General features: G+C 38.7%; 1 pseudogene; it reads left to right on the top strand.

The window, feature by feature from the left end:
• Positions 1-6,743: 6,743 nt before the first annotated feature.
• The window catches only part of LOC101087317, a 30,254-nt pseudogene continuing 18,684 nt past the window's right edge, over positions 6,744-18,313 (top strand).

Here is an 18,313-nt window from a genome sequence, read left to right on the forward strand (position 1 = left end):
ATTTTATGATGTCCCTTACAAAACGGTGTCATTGTCCAAATTCTACCTTCATTTAACTGTTTTCTCTTCTTTTCATTTAAAGATTTGTTGCCTTGGTTTTCATTCTAAGGCTTTCAAGGTTTGGCAAACGAGACTTGCAGATCAAATTTCACCCTCTCTCTTTTTGCAAATTAAGCTTTATTGTAACACAGCAGTGCTCATTTATGTTTACATACTCTCCATGGCTGACTTTGTACCATCTGAGCACAGTGAGTAGCAGCAACAGAGACCTTATAGCCCACAAAACCTATTTACCAAAGTTGTTTTCCAAAAATGCATGCTGATCTTGGTCTAATGAAAGGGGAATTGCTTTGGAGTCAGCAGATATGGGTTAGAACCCAAACTCTACCAGTAGGAACAAATCATCTTCTCTGAACCTGACTTTTCTCATTCTTAACTGGAAATAATAACCACAGCCTCATGGATATATTATGAGGATTAAATGAATGTGCAAAGAATTCAGAACAGAGTATACCTCACAGATATTAATGTTTCCATTCTTCCTCCCTTGCCCACTACACACAACTCATTCACTTTCTCTTGAGCAGTACAATTTCAATCTACAAAATACTTATTTCAAATAAATTCACTGGCATGTAAAGGATAAAACCAAGGCTTCTTATGATCCTCATATATGTGTAATTTCTCATTTTCCCCACCTTCCTTTCTCCTGATGCACTTTCAAAGGAATGGAGCAATCTGCACATCTACAAGTTTGGGTAAGACATTGCTCTATAAGGTAAAAGCAAATCAGCATGTTAAAAATGTAGGTGTGGCACCAAGTTATTCAAAACCAATACAGTTTAAGGTCCACAAAATGCCTTCCCTTCAGGTAACAACAGAATCTCATTACAGCTATGGCTCAGTATTCATAAATTTATATTAATGCTTCACAATCCAATTCTAAATTGTGCCACAGAAATTCTCTACAGAAGTGCAAATTTTTCTAGTCACATAGTTGTCCTAATCCTTTAACTCTCTTTGTCACCTCTTTCAGAGATCTTTTTATGCTTCTGTGACAGTGAAACATATGTTTATGAAGATCACCACAATTTTCAAATTCAAGTTCTAACAGTCTGAAGCCAGTACCCTCACCCACAAAAGCATGTTCTCTGTATCATAAACCCAGTTCCTACTTTTCTGTCCATGGTCTCTGATTCCACTTCCCAGGCAAACAGAAAAGCTAAGCTCTAGGTCCAGGATGGGGAAAAGAATCCCAAGATTCCAGGTTATCATTTGCCTACAGTCTGCTGTTTACAAAATGGAAGTGGGTTATTGAAGAAGAAATGTCCAGCTGGAGTAAAAAGAAGCTGAAGTCAGGTAGGTTGCTCAACCAAACCAATAGTCCAAAAAGAAGAAGTCAAGAGTGAGCACCAGATTTGAAAATTCCACAGGAGGAGTAATAACAATGATAATTGCCTTTTTAAAAATACTCTCTTTGTACTGGGCAGTATGCTAAGTCCTTCAGTAGGGTGACTATGGTCATAAAGGTTGTTAGCCACACAGTACTGACCACATTTGAATGGTACTCCCTAGAGTCATGCAGTACCCGGTCTACATAGTCATTCATGGCAGGCCTGTATAAATATATCATAATTGCATTGTTGCACTGAGTATTTCCTACGCAATACAGGTTCTATGTCATTTAATTCCAGCAACAAGCCTCTGAGGTAGATTTTGTTACCTTCTTCTATCCAGATCTGGAAGCTGACTAACAGTGAGGTTAAATAACTTATCCATGTCTACACGGTTACTAAGCAAAGGAGACAAGATTCAAACACAGTTTTGCCTTGCTCCATGCTTTTTCCACCATTCCACTGTGCCTCTTCTTAGTTTTTTGCTTGTTAGTGAATACCTTGTAGAGTAGAGGAAGTTGAGAAGCTTTTAGAGTTTGTAGTATTCTACCGGAACTTATGCAATTTCCCTACAATGAGATAGGAACTCATAGAAGAAGACAGAGCTCTTGGAGGCCATGAGGGCACCATTTAATAAACTACTGGATGAACCTTTGAAATGAAAAAAGACAATTATCAATTCTGAGATGAAATCAAAGTGAACAGATCTTACATCCTCCCAGAGGGTTAGCTTCCTCACAAGAGAGGCATTCATACTGGGACAACCTGGTCAATTGTTAACTTAGTTGCTAGTAAGAATTTATTTCCCACCTGTGTCAGAAATTATTACTTCCAGCTTTAATGATCAACTCACACTGGTTCAGGCTCTTCCTCTTATCATAAAGCTTTACTTGGATTTGAACAAAGAACCTAAATCAAAACCACCCAGTTATTTACTATGAGAAGCAAGTTTCCTCGTGAAGAGATTTAAAAGAGAAATTGTTAAGGTAGTGCTATAAGACAGAAAGAGAATGAACAGAGTCAAAGACCAGCCCAATTTAGTCAACTCTGGATGATATCACCACCTCATTCCTGAAAGCAGCTTGACCTAGAAAGGAAAACAGCCTTTGGAATCTAAAAGACCTAAGTTTCAATCTTGCTTCTCTTTAAATTGGAATGACATTGATCTCTGTAATGTAATGTAAGGATTTACAAGAAATTATTCACAGTGGGCCCAGCGCATGGTGCATGGTACACAGTGGATATTCTATAGAAGTCAGCTCACATCTTTCCATCCACAAGTGCCTCTGGTCTGTTAACCTTGGAAACCTGACCTTAAAATCCTAATTCACATGAACCTGTCAATACTTGATTGCATGCAATTTGAGGGCAGTTCCTTTTGGTTACACCCAACACAAAGCACACATTCTACCTAATAGGCACTTAATAATCATTTGTTTAACTAATTAGTTAACTAGTTGACGGAATATATGGAATGGTTAGGGTCTCCCTAATGTTAAATGTAACTGAGATTTAAATCTTAATATTTAAGAGGTAAAATTATAATGTAGGATTTCAGAAGTCATCAGAAAAGAGAAGACATTCAGAAAAGACAACACAAAAGAACACTGGGGTTTTCATGATGTTCCACACTATTTGGAAAGATGATGTCTAATCCCTTTTCTGAGGAACTGTATTATTGGTCATTTAAACTAGTAATAGAAAAGGCTAAAGTGATAAAGATTCCAATCAATTCCTCTTCCGTTCTCCCTAGAGACAGGACTACTTACTACTATCTAACATCATCTTTGCCCTGCCAATAATAGTTATTAATTGAACCATGGAAGCATACCAACCCAAGGAGAAGAAAGAATCTGGGTTAGTAAGCTGTAGGCCCTGAAATTATAAGGTCAAATCGACTTAAGAATTAAGCCTCCCATTCTGAGATGGTCAATTTTAGGGTCGCATGTGCTAAAAAATAAACAGGGAAGGCTAGTTTGCAGGAAAAAAGAGAGAGAGAATGGATCCAATGTGCAAGTAAAGAGAGATGAGAGGTCATTTGTTTCTAAAGACAAAGAGAGCAATGGAATTGCTGCCTAGTTTTTGGAAGCCTTCCAGTTCTCAAAATCTATAGCTTATGATAGCTATGAAGATCCATATTTATGTACTTCATACTTTATGAAGTACAGTTACTGTACTTCAACTCTTGGATTCCATTAAAATCCTTTGATTCCTTATAATAAATTTCTATTTTAAATTCCCAATGAGCTACACTGAGTAGGTTTCTATTTAATATAACCTAATTATCCCTAAGACAAATCTTAGTCTTACAAACTAAGTTATCAAATATAAACCAAATGTTTCTTAGTTCCCCAATGTATGCTCATATGTCAGAAATGTCCTCTCTGGCCCCCTTATGATTGGGTGGGTCATATGACTAGTGTCACTTCCAGGCTAAGCACTCAATTGTTGATAAGAGACAATAGGACTCATCTTTTTTTTTTTTAATGTCACAATAACAGGTCATGTTCAAGATAGTAGCTGCTCTATTAGCTTGAGTCTCTGAGGAACTGTGATCAACAGTCTGCATATTAACTTACTAAGGACATTAAGCATGAATTAAAAATAAGCCTTTTCTATGAAAGCCACTAATATTTTGGTGTTGTTTGTTACAGCAGCATAATGTAACTAAATTGACACAGAGATTATTTTAGGATGTTCCCCAGTGGTACAAAAGGTAGATGTTGCAGGCATGAATGAAAAAGAGTAAGGGAGAATCAATGTCAGTACAAGATCAGTGTTAGATATTATAGAAGGGAGAAAGTAAGTATAGGGCTAAAGACGCTTGGATGAAGCCAGAGATCAAGTACTGAGAAACACCGGAAGAGATGGCAAAATGGAGTAAAAATGTCGTAGGGCTAAAAATGCTTGTCATTGTCATTATCAAGGTTCAGGGTACTAGATTCATCATACAGGAATGGATATCTAGTTAAACATGCAGCCCTATATGGTGGCCATCAGGTGAATGCAGAAAGGGATGAAAGATTGCCAACGTGAATGAAATATGAACAAAAGCATCTTATAGCACTATTCACAAGAGTATGAAGGTCAAAAAGTAAGGGAACAGCAACCCAGTGTGTTAATTTCTACAAAGTCCTTCACATTTGTTAAATATAATATCTATATTAGTCCCCTCAGCATAACAAGAATCTGGGTTACAAAAATTATGGTTCCTGGTTTCAAATCCAGGTTCTGCCACTTACTGATTCCATGCTTTTGGGTAATTCTTTAAACTCTTTCAGCCTCAGTATTCTCATCTGTAAAATGGGGATAATAATACAACTCATTGAGGATCATGTTAACAATTAAATTAGATAATGTTGATAAAGTGTGCATATAAAAGATTGAGTATTTCAATTAAAAATGCATAGGAATTACAATCATTATTTTCAAATACACAAAACACTGACAAATAATGGATAAATTAAGGTTGTTTTGTAAAATCCCAAGGGGCTTGACATAAAATCAATAGATAAGAGTTATGAGATGACACATTCTAGTTTAATGGAAATGGAAACATGAAAATTTTATAACTGTTAAAAAGATGAAATTGACAGCATCAAGAAGAATGCGTTCCCATTTGGGGGAAGCATTCAAGCAGAAGCAATCAGTACCTGGAGACCAGGAGAGTTGCTGTAGAAGCCATAAGATGGGAACTTTTACAGTCTATTACAGTTCGGAGTATCTATGTCTCTGCAAACTTGCCTCGTACATTCATTCATTCATTCATTCATTCAACAAATGGGAACTCACAACCTTCTCTGTGCCAAACACCATAGGCCAGGGGCTAGGGAAACAAGGTATACTAACTCTCAAGGAACTAAGAGGCCAGAAAGGAAAACACACACAAAACAAAATAAAACCATGCAATGATTCATTCAGTCACTAGAAATGTGAAAAGTTCTAGGAAGGAAGATGGAGAGTTCTAGCACAGGGTGACAGATTGGGTAATCACAACTGTGAGGTCAGGACAGCTTCTCAAATAAATTAGGATTTAACTTAGTCCCAATGCACACGCAGGAATTTAGGTAGGTGAAAGACAGCAGGTTGGGGAAAGAACATTCCAGCAGATGGAATGGGTGGTACAAAGAACTGAGGCATGGAGTAGCTTGGTATTTAAGAAAGGAAGAGGCATGTTTGGTAAGAATGTTGTTGGAAAGAAGGAAAAAGAATGCAAAATGCAAAGAATGAAAAGCCCAGATTCCACATGGTTTTGGAGGCCAGGTTAATGTTGATTTAAGTGGCATGTTATAACTCCTTCCAAGAACAAGGTCAAAAAGTTTCAGATTCCTACCTTGGATGGGTGAATTTTGCAGAATAAAAATAAGAGTTTTATTCATACAGCCCATCAGGGTCATGTGTGAACACCCATTCTGGGCAATAATCAGGATTCATGTCCAAATACAGGAGTTGATTTCAATTTCACAGCCCCTCCATTACTCAGTCAGTATTATTTCTTGCTTAAAATTCTGCCATTAGCAAACAAAAGGTATTATGTCTTACAAGGTTCAGTAAAATACCATAATACCAGGAAAAGTGTTACAGGGATACAATACCAGTTAAAATACAAGAATACCAGATTATAATGTGAATGTACACACTCATATTGTCCCTACTTATTGAAGGAAATAAAGACTTTTTAAGGAAAAAAACCTGTTACTTCACAAATGTGCCCTACTTAATGATTCAAGTTTGAAGATACTCCAGGGCTTACAATTTCACAGGGGAGAGGAAGCAGAGTAAGAAACTGGAAAAAGCAACACTCAGAGTCAACCACCTCCAAGAAGATAACAGATTCCCATGGTTGTCAGGATTCAGAAGGGAGCTAACCCTTCCTTAAGTCAGAGTAAGAGAAACCAACAAGTAACAGTAGATTGTAAAATGATTGCTTGGTTGACACATCTCTGTGATAAATTGCATCAATAGTCCTAATTCCCTGCCTCTCCCTAATTCTATATCCTTTGCCATATATTTTTGTAGTGTCATCCACTGTAGATGAGGGTACCCCTACTTCCTAATTTGGGGCTCAAACATGTGATTTTCTTTAGCCCACAGAATAAGATGGCTTTGAAAAGTCTTGTATGCTTCCACTTGCTCTTTTGAACCTCTGCCATTGCCACTGTCAAGAACAAACTGGGGCTGGCTTGACGATCCTAGCAGGAGGATGGAACACAGCCACCTGCAAGCCAAGCCCAGCCAAGATCAGTCAACCCTCAGTCAACTCACAGACTTTGAGAAATAATAAATAGGTGTTTGGGGATGAATTGCTACACACAATATCCAACTGATACAGGAGGATGGCCCTCTCCTCTCCCTATGATGGACTGTGCTCCTCCACTGATATCCGTATACTCCAAGAAGGAGGAGTCATCTGGAAATTAATGTTACTTTGTCTGCAGTGTTCAAGGCTCCCATTCGACCCAATACCATGAACTTTGTTCACACCAACTTGCATGAAAACAGCAAACAGCCATCTGGTGTCAGTGAATTAGCAGGTCATCAAACCAGTGCTGAGTCTTAGAGAGACTGGCAGAGCCATGACTCAAATTTCCAGAGTTCGAAGTGGTGGAACTCACCATTCTGTCCAGGGTGCTTTTAGAAATATGTGTCATAGGGGTCACATGTTTGCACAAACCAAAACCTGGTGCCTTTGGCACCACAGAATGAACACAACACAGAAGCAATATGCCATCACTCTGCCCTGGCTGCCTCAGCCTTACTAGTGCTGGTCATGTCTAAAAGTCTTCGTATTGAGCAAGTTCCTGAACTTTCTTTGGTGGTTGAAGGCTATAAAAAGACCAAGGAAGAATGATATCAAAAAGGTCTATGCTTCTCAGAGAATTAGAGCTGACAAGGGCAAAATGAGCAGCTGTCATTGTATCCAGCACAGGGGCCCCTGCATCATCTATAATGAAGAAACATTAAGGCCTTCAGAAACATCCATGGAATTACTTTACTTAATATAAGCACATAGAACAGTTTGAAACTTACTCCTGGTGGGCATGTGGGGCCTTTCTGCATTTGGATTGAAATGCTTGCTTTCTGCAAGCTAGACACTCTGTATGGCACTAGGGGTAAGCATGCCTCCCTCAGGAGTGACTACAATCTTCCCATGCACAAGATGCTTAATACAGACCTTAGCAGAATCTTGAAGAGCCCAGAGATCCCAAGAGCCCTCCAAGTACCACATAAGAAGATTCAGTGCAGAGTTCTGAAGAAGTATTCACTGAAAAACCTGAGAATCATATTGAAGCTACACCCATGTGAAAAGACCATGCACCAGAACACCATTCTTCACTGGGCCAAGAATCACAAATTCCAGATGGATAAGGCAGGAGCAGTATTAGAAGCCAAATCAGATAAAAGGGTTCCAGGCCAGAAGCTTGTGGTAGGGAAGAAAGGAAAGAAGGCTGTCAGTGTTAAGAAGCAGAAGAGGAGGAGGAGTTATAATGGCAGTGTAGTAGGGGGACCCCGGGCTTGCCTCATCCCTCAAACATAGCTAGATCAACATCAAATCATTTGGAACACCTAACAAATCGATCTGAGGATGAAAAGAATGATCCTCACAATTAGAGAAGAGAAGGTGGCAGGTGCAGAGATGTAAAATGGGGGAGAGAAAAGCTGTGGTGTTGCAGTGGAGAGGGAGCCCTTTACACAGGGAGAAGACAGAGAAAAAGAGAGGGGGAGAGAGCAGTGTGTGGGGTTCATGCAAGAAATACACTCCCCCCAAACCACTGACTGGGGAATCAACAGGAACTGACTATTGCAAGTTTTTACAAACAATGGAACTCAAATTCTGAGGTTTTAGAAGTCAGCACCATTTGCTGGAGTCAAGCCAGGTGGGCAGCAGTGCTCCTAGGGAGAAAGGCAAACACTGGACAGAGTGGACAGAGGACAGTGTGGTGTAGAGATCCCCTGGGTAGCACTAGGAGAGAATGTTCCCTTTCCTGGAGTACATTTGGAAGAGGGTATACTGCCTCTCCAAGGACAAAGGACTGAGTGGGCACCAGTGAGCAGCCATTCATCTGCAAGGGACAGAAATGCATATGGAGGACAGATAACCTGATCACAGCTTTTTGATGTGCTTCACCATAAACTCCAAGTGCCTACACAGCTGTGCAACTGCTTCACTGGGAAAAAGCTAGCACCAGACACAGCACAGACCTCCTTCTCTGGAGAAGGGAATCTGGTCTGTGCCTTGCTGATCCTTTACGATTTAGAGTGTTGAATCCCAGCCACAGGCCAGAGATAAAACACAGGACTACTGTGGCACTGGGTATTCATTGGCCCCAGGCACAGACAGGTTGAGGGCAGGGATCTGATGGAAGCCTAGGATACAAAAAGGGAGGTTGTTCACTTTTCTGTGAGGGCTTCCTGAACAGCAGTGGGCATGAGCTCCCCTAAACAGGGATAAGAGAGTGGGGTGACACCATTTTCCCCTGACAGCCAGCATGTTTGGAACACCTACATTCAATGAACAACATAGCGCCCTCAGTGGAGGGTGGAGCCACTTACACCAAACCTCGCCATGCTGGGCCCTGTAGGGACATCTTTTCTAAAGCAGATCTGACTGTAAGCCAGCATGGCAGGTCTCTCCCCCAGAGAACCAGCACAGGCCCCCTGTATGCACCAAGTCTACTGATCATAGAGTGCTCCAAAGTGTCAGCTTTAGTTCTGGTGGAAATAGGACTAGGATTTCTTTGTTTGGTTGTTGTTGTTGTTGTTGTTGTTGTTGTTGTTGTTGTTTTCCTTCTTTCTTTTTCTTTGGAATGAGGCTTATACTTTTTTGTTTATTTGCTTATCTGGGGATTTTTTTTCCTTTTCCTTTTCTCTCTCTTTGGATCAGCACTTTTTTATATTTAATCAGGCTTATTTAAACAAACAAATTAAAGCACACCTACTTAAAGGTCCAAACACTCTCCACTACAAGCAAGGAGGTACTCTGCACACAACTTAACTGGGGCAAAGAGCAGCCAAATCATAACAGTAGAGTGTACAGAGCATACACATTAACCATTTCCTGAACACCAGGCTTTGTAAAGTGTATAACCCTTTCTCAATATAGCATTACTCTCAGGATCAGGAAACATAACAAGACTTCATGACACACAAAACACAGAAACCTGGACAAAATGACAAGATGAAATAATTCTCCCCAGAAGAAAGATCAAGAAGAAATCACAGCCAGGGATTTACTCAAAAAAGATATAAGCAATATATCTGAACAAGAATTTAGAGCAACAGTTATAAGAATACTAGCTGGGCTTGAAAGAAGCAGAGGAGACACCAAAGAAACCCTTGCTGCAGAGATAAAAGACCTAAAAAATAGGTTGAAGTTAAAAAAAAAAATGCTATACCTGAGATACAAAACTGAACGATTGTAATCACAATAAGGATGGAAGAAGCCGAGGAATGAATAAGTGATATAAAAGATAAAGTTATGGAAAATATTGAAGCTGGAAAGAAGAGGGAAAGAAAACTATTGGATCAAGACTATAGACCCAGGGAATTAAGTGATTCCATAAAGCACAATACTATCTGTATCATAGGAGTCCCAGAAGAAGAGTAGGGAAGGTGCAGAGGGCTTATTTGAAAAATCATAGCTGAGAACTTCTATAATCTGAAAAAGGAAACAGGCATTCAAGTCCAAGAGGCACAGAGACACCCCCCTCTCAAAATCAACCAAAACAGGTCAACACCAAGACATATAGTAAAACTTGCAAAAAATCAAAGAAAAAGAGAATTTTGAAAGCAGCTAGGAACAAAAGGTCCTTAACCTTGTAAGGATAGACATATTAGGTTAGCAGCAGACCTGTCCAGGGAGTTGGCAGGTCAGAAGTGAGTGGCATGATACATTCAATGAGATAAATGGAGAAAATACTCAGCTAAGAATACTTTTAATTTTTTTAATGTTTTTCTTTATTTTTAAGAGAGAGAAAGAGAAAGTGTGAGCAGAGGAGGGGCAGAGAGAGAGGGAGACACAGAATCTTACACAGGCTCCAGGCTCTGAACTGTCAGCACAGAGCCTGATGTGGGGCTCCAACTGAAGAACTGTGAGATCACGACCTGAGCCAAAGTCTGACACTTAACCAGTTGAACCACCCAGGTGCCCCACAGCCAAGAATAGTTTATCCAACAAGGCTATCATTCAGAATAGAAGGAGAGATAGAGTTTCCAAGACAATCAAAAACTAGAGGAGTTTGTAAACACTAGACCAGCTCTGCAATAAATATTAAAGTGGACACTTTGATCAGGAAAGAGAGACCAAAACCAACAAAGACTAGAAAGGAATGGAGACAATCTATAAGCACAGCAACTTTACAGGTAATACAATGGCACCAAATTCATACTGATAAATATTTACTCTGAATGTAAATGGACCAAATACTCTAATCAAAAGACATAAGGTATCATAATGCATAAAAAAACAAGATCCATTGATATGCTGTTTATAAAATATTCACATGAGACCCAAAGACACTTCCAGATTGAATGTGAGGAGATGGAGAACAATTTATCATGTCAATGGACATCAAAAAAACCACAAAAAAAAAAATTGAGTAACCATACTTATATCAGACAAACTAAATTTTAAACCAAAGATTGTAATAAGAGATGAAGGGCACTACATCATAATAAAGGGGTCTATCCAGCAAGAAGATATAATAATTGTAAATATTTATGTGCCAAACTTGGAAGCACCCACGTATACAAATAAATTAACAAAGAAACTCATTGATAGTAATATAATAATACTAGGGGACTTTAACACCCACTTACAACAATGGACAGATCATCTAAGCAGAAGATAAACAAGGAAACAATGGCTTTGAGTGACACACTGGACCAGATGGACTTAACATATATACAGAGCATTTAATCCTAAAGCAGCAGACTACACATTCTTTTAAAGTACACGTGGAACCTTCTCCAGAATACATCATACACTGGGTCACAAATCAGGCCTTAACCAGGACAAAAAGATTGAGATAATATCATGCATTTTTTCAGACTACAATGTTATGAAACTTGAAGTCAAACACAAAAACAAACAAGCAAACAAACAAAACTGGACAGACCACAAATACATGGAGATTAAAGAACATCCTACTAACTGTGATGGGCTAACCAGTAAATTAAATAAGAAATTAAAATAATAAATCTAAGCAAATGAAAATGAACACATGACAATCCAAAACCTGTGGGATGGAGCAAAGGAGGGCAAAAGAAGGAAGTATACAGCAATAAGGCCTATATCAAGAAGCAAGAAAGGTCTCAAATACACACCCTAACCTTAAACCTAAAGGAGCTGGAAAAAGAACAGTAAATAAACCTAAAACCAGAAGAAAATGGGAAATAAAAATGAGAGCAGATACAAATGATATAGAAATTTTAAAAAATAGTAGATCAACAAAACTAGGAGCTTGTTCTTTATAAGAATTGACAAAATTGATAAGCCCCTAGTCAGAGTTATTAAAAAGAAAGAAAAAGGAGCCAAATAAGTAAGATCATGAATGAAAGAGAAGAGATTATAACAAACACCATGGAAACACAATTATAATAGAATATTATCAGCAATTATATACCAATAAATTGGGCAATCTAGAAGTGGATAGATTCCAAGAAAGATTAGAAACTACCAAAACTGAAAGAGGAAGAAATAGAAAATTTGAACAGACCCATAACCAGTAAAGAAATTGAATCAGTAATCAAAAATCTCCCAACAAATAAGAGTCTAGGGCCAGATGGCTTCCCAGGGGAATTCTACCAGACATTTAAAGCAGAATTAATACCCATTCTTCTGAAATTGTTCCAACAAATAGAAATGGAAGGAAAGCTGCCAAATTCATCCTGTGAGGCCAGCATTACCTTGATTCCAAAACCAAAGACTCCACTAAGAAGGAGAGTTATAGATGAATATCCCTGATGAATCTGGATGCAAAAAAATCTGCACAAGATACTAGCAAATCAAATCTAACAGTACTTAAAACAATTATTAACCATGATCAACTGGAATTTATTCCTGGGCTACAGGGTTGGTTCAATATTCACAAATCAATCACCATAATACACCACCTTAATAAAAGAAAGGATAAGAATTATATGATTCTTTCAATTGATACAGAAAAGGCATTTGACAAGATACAGCGCCCATTCTTGATAAAAACCTTCAACAAAGTAGGAATAGATGGAACCATACATCAGTATCATAAAGGTGATAAATAAAAGACCCACAGCTAATATCATCCTCAATAAGGAAACACTGAGAATCTTTCTCCCTAAGATCAGGAATATGACAATGGTGTCCACTCTCACCATTACTATTTAACATATTAATGGAAGTCGTAGCGTCAGCAATCAGACAATAAAAAGAAATAAAAAGCATCCAAATTGGCAAGAAGTAAATCAAACTTTCACTTTGTAGATAACATGATAATCTATGTAGAAAACCCAAAAGACTACACCAAAAAATTGCTAGAACTAACATATGAATTTATCAAAGTTCAGGATATGAAATCAATGTAGGAAGCCTGTTGCATTTCTATACACCAATAACGAAACAGCAGAAAAGAAATCAGGGAATTGATCCCATTTACAATTGCACCAAAAACCATAAGACACCTAGGAATAAACATAACAAAAGAGGTAAAAGATCCGTGCTCTGAAAACTGCAGAACACTTATGAAAGAAATTAAAGAAGACACAAAGAAATGGAAAAATATTCCATTTTTGGAATGCTCATGGATTAGAAGAGCAAATATTGTTAAAATGTCTATACTACCCAAAGCAATCTACACATTCAGTGCAATCTCTATCAAAATAACACCAGCATTCTTCACGGAGCCAGAACAAACAATCCCAAAATTTGTATGAAATTAGAAAAGACCCTAAAAGTGATTTTGAAAAAGATAAACAAAGAGGGAGGCATCACAATTCCAGACTTTAAACTGTATGGCAAAGCTTTAATTACAGGACAGTATGGTACTGACACAAAAATAGACACTTAGATCAATGGAACAAAATAGAGACCCCAGAAATGAACCCACAACTATATGGTCAATTAATATTCGACAAAGCAGGAAAGAATATCCAATGGAAAAGAAACAGTATCTTCAACAAATGGTGCTGGGGAAACTGGACGGTGGCATGCAAAACAATGAAACTGGACAACTTTCTTACCTATACACAACAATAAATTCAAAATAGATGAAAGACCTAAATGTGAGACAGGAAACCATTAAAATCCCCAAGGGAGAACACAGGCAGCAACCTCTCTGACCTTGGCTGCAGCATCTTCTTATTAGACATGTCGCTGGAAGCAAGGGAAACAAAAGCAAAAATGAACGATTGGGACTTCATCAAGACAAAAACCTTCTGCACAGTGAAGGAAACAATCAACAAAACTAGAAGGCAGCCTACAGAATGGAATAAAATATTTGCAAATGATATACCAGATAAAGGGCTAGTACCCAAAATCTATAAATAACTTCTCAAACTCAACACCCAAAAAATAAATAATCCAGTTAAGAAATGGGCACAAGACATGACAGACATTTCTCCAAAGATGACATACAAAAGGCTAACAGATACATGAAAAAAATTCTCAATGGCACTCATGATCAGGGAAACACAAATCAAAATCACAGTGAGGGGTCACCTGAGTGGCTCAATCACTTGAATGTCCAACTATTGATTTTGGCTCAGGGCATGATCCCATGGCCACGGGATTCTCTCTCCCCTCTACCCTGCCTTTCCCCTCTGCTTGCTCACTTGCTCTTGATCTCTCTCTCTCTAAAAAATAAAACAAACAAACAAACAAAACAAAACAAAACCACAATGAGATACCATGTCATACCTGTCAGAAGGGCTAAAATTAACAACTCAGGAAATAAGAGATGTTACCAAGGATGCAGAGAAAAAGGAACCCTCTCATACTGTTGGTAGGAATGCAAACTGGTGCAGCCATTCTGGAAAACAATATGGAGGCTCTATAAAAGTTAAAAATAGAACTACCATATGATATAGGAATTGCACTACTAAGTATTAATTGAAAGGATACAAAAATACTGATTTGAATGGACACACGCACCCCAATGTTAATAGCAGCACTATCAACAATAGCCAAGTTATGGAAAGAACCCAAATGTTCTTTGACTGGTTAATGGATAAAGAAGATATGGCATGCACACAGATACACAGACACACAGACACACACACACACACACACACACACACACACACACACACTGGAATATTACTTGGTGATCAAAAAGAATGAAATCTTGTCATTTGCAACAATGTGGATGGAACTAAAGTGTATTACGCTAAGTGAAATAAGTCAATCGGAGAAAGACAAATATCATGTGATTTCACTCATATGTAGAATTTAAGAAACAAAACAGATGAATATAGGGGAAGGGAAGGAAAAATAAAAACAGAGAGGGAGACAAATGATAAGAAACTCTTAACTAGAGAAAACTAAGGATTGCTGTAGGGAGGTGGGTATGGAATGGGCTAAATGGGTGATAGGCATTAAAAAGGGCACTTGTGGGATAAGCACTGGGTGTTATATGTGATTAATCACTAAATTCTACTCTTAAAACCAATACTACACTATAGGTTATAACTTGAATAAATTTTTGGAAAAAATTTTAAAAAAAAGGAAAAAGAAACCTTTGGCAGGAAAAAAGCCTGCAGCTACCAAGAAACCAGAAGCATAGAGGAAGCCTGCAGAAAAGAAACCCACCATGGGAGAGGGGCCAAGATGGCAGAACAGCATGGAGGTTTGCTTTGTATCTCTCATCCATGAAATACAGCCAGATCAACACTAAACCATCCTGCACACCTAGAAAACTGTTTGAGGATTAACACAATAATCTGCACAATCTGACCACGGAACTCAGCGGGTACATGGCATGGAGAGGTGAAATGAGGAAGAGAGAAGCTGTGGAGGGAGGGCAGGGAGCTGCTTTTGCTTGTGGAGAGAGAACAGAGATGAGGGGAGAGTGTGGGAAAAGGACCCAAAAGCAGCTGGAGAGAAAGTGGAAAAAGTGGAAACAGCCACAAGGACTGAACAAAACAGGGAGAAAGGAGAAAGGAGAGGGTTTAAATTCCATTAAGACTCTATAAACAGGGGAGTGCAGAGTCTAAAACTCCACAGCTTGACACCTGGTGGAGCTCTGGTGGGAAGAGTGAATCCCCAGGAGCAGAGAGTGAAGTCCTTGGGGTCCTTGGGCCACACAGGCAGAGGTGGTTTCCCTGCTGGAAGGACATTTGATAGAGGCTGTGCGGCCATCCCACAGGCAAAGGTCACAGCAGACCCCAGAGAACAACCACATTTGATGGTTCTGGAACAAAGACGTTAAGGGTGAAGCCTGGCACCAGATGTATGTTGTGGTTTTCCATAATCCCTGAAAGGCTGCTGCTACACGATCGCATCACCTTTTTCTGGGGCAAGCTGGCACCCAGCCACAGTCTCTGGGAATTAGCAGCAGCACAGTCCTGCTAATGTTCCTGGGTGAGGCTGGCACCTAGCCATTGCTTGGTGAGACCCTCCCCCGAAGGTCTGAGTGGGTCAAAGTCGCAGTTTCTCAGAAGTGAGGGGTTAGGAAACACATCCGCATCCAAGATAAAATTCAGGAGGGAGGTGCTACCTGGCAATCTGATGGCTTGGTCATGGACAGGGTACAAGCAGGGAGTGGATGGAAGCGAGAGACAAAGGACGGGTGCATGATTGCTGATCGGGGAGAACAGAGTTCCCATACTAGAGACTGGGTAGCTGGGTGGTGCCATTTTCACCCCTCCCACACAAGCGCATACGCACTTACAAGTACCACAACAATCCACCCCAGTAAATTAAGCAGCGCCATCTAGTGGATAATGGAGCCATTACACTAAGCCCCACCCAACTGGAACAACCTCACTCTTCAGGAACACCACAAGTCTCTCTGCCTGCTTAGTTTACAGACTATAAAGTGCTTCATACTTTGACTGCTAGGGGAAAACAAGGTAATTTCAGTTGTATCGCAGTCTGTTCACTGGTCCATTTATTCAATTTTTTTCTTTTTTGTTTCTTTTCTTTTTCTTGAATACAGAAAGAGAAAAAATTATTTTTATTTTCAATTATTATTAAAAATATTCTTCTTTAATTTTTTCTAATATATTTTTTACTTCTTTGTAAATTTTTCAAATTATATTTTGCTTCCATCATTTAATTTTATTCTATTTCATTGCATACATTTTTCAAATTTTCAAATATTTTCCTTTTTTTTCCTTTTCTTCTTTTTTTCTTTTTCTTTTTTTTTGTCTTTTCTTATCTTTCTCCTTTTTCTCTACTCTAGTAAGCCCCTTTCAACAAACAGACCAAAACACACCTAGGATCTAGCATCATTTGATTTTTGTGTGTGTGTTGTTTTAAAATTTTTAATTTTAATTTTTTTACCTTATTAATTTCTTTCTTCCTTCAAAATGATGAAAGGAAGGAATTCACCCCAAAAGAAAGAGCAGGAAGAAATGACAGCCAGGGACTTAATCAACACAGATACAAGCAAGATGTCTGAACCAGAATTTAGAATCACAATAATAAGAATACTAACTAGTCTTGAAAACAGATTAGAATCCCTTTCTGTGGAGATAAAAGAAGTAAAAGTTAATCAGGATGAAATTTAAAAAATGCTATAACAGACCTGCAATCTTGAATGTTGCCATGGCAGGAAGGATGGATGAGGCAGAGCAGCAAAGCAGAGCTATAGAGGACAAACTTATGGAGAATAACGAAGCAGAAAAAAAGGGGGACTAAGACAAAAGAGCCCAATTTAAGAATTGGAGAATTAAGTGACTCATTAAAAAGGAACAATATCAGAATCATAGGGATCCCAGAAGATGAAGAGAGAGAAAAGGGGGTAGAAGGTTTATGAGAACAAATCATAGCAGAAAACTTTCCTAACCTGGGGAAAGACATAGACATCAAAATCCAGGAAGCACAGAGGACTCTATTAGATTCAACAAAAACCAACCATCAGCAAGGCCTATCATAGTCAAATTCACAAAATACTCAGGCAAGAAAAGAATCATGAAAGCAGCAAGGGAAGATAACGTCCTTAACATACAAGGGAAGACAGATCAGGTTTGCAGCAGACCTATCCACAGAAATTTGGCAAGCCAAAATGGAGTGGCAGGATGTATTCAATTTGCTGAATCAGAAAAATATGTACCCAAGAATTCCTTATTTAGCAAAGCTGGAGAGAGAAAAAGTTTCCCAGACAAACAAAAATTAAAGGAGTTCATGACTACTAAACCAGCCCTGCAAGAAATTGTAAGGGGGCTCTCTGGGGGAAGAAAAGGCAAAGAGAGAGAGAGAGAGAGAGAGAGAGAGAGAGAGAGAGAGAGAGAGAGGCAGACCAAAAGCAACAAAGACTAGAAAAGACCAGAGAACACCACCAGAAACTCCAACTCTACAGGCAACATAATGACAATAAATTTGTATCTTTCAGTACTCATTCTAAACGTCAATGAACTAAGGTCTCCAATCAAAAGACATAGGATAACAGAATGGATAAGAAAATAAGATCCATCTATATGCTGTTTACAAGAGATCCACTTTAGACCTAAATGACACCTTCAGACTGAAAGTAAAGGGATGGGGAACCATCTATCATGTCAATGGTCGACAAAAGAAAGCTGGAGTAGCCATACTTAAATCAGACAATCTAGACTTTAAAATAAAGACTGTAATAAGAGATGAAGAAGGGTATTATATCATAATTAAGGGGCTATCCACCAAGACCTAACAATTGTAAACATTTATGCACCAAATGTGAAAGAACCCAAATGTATGAATCAGTTAATCACAAACATAAAGAAACTCATTGATAATAATA

Source organism: Felis catus, chromosome B1, assembly GCF_018350175.1.
Source record: "Felis catus isolate Fca126 chromosome B1, F.catus_Fca126_mat1.0, whole genome shotgun sequence".
NCBI lineage: Eukaryota > Metazoa > Chordata > Mammalia > Carnivora > Felidae > Felis > Felis catus.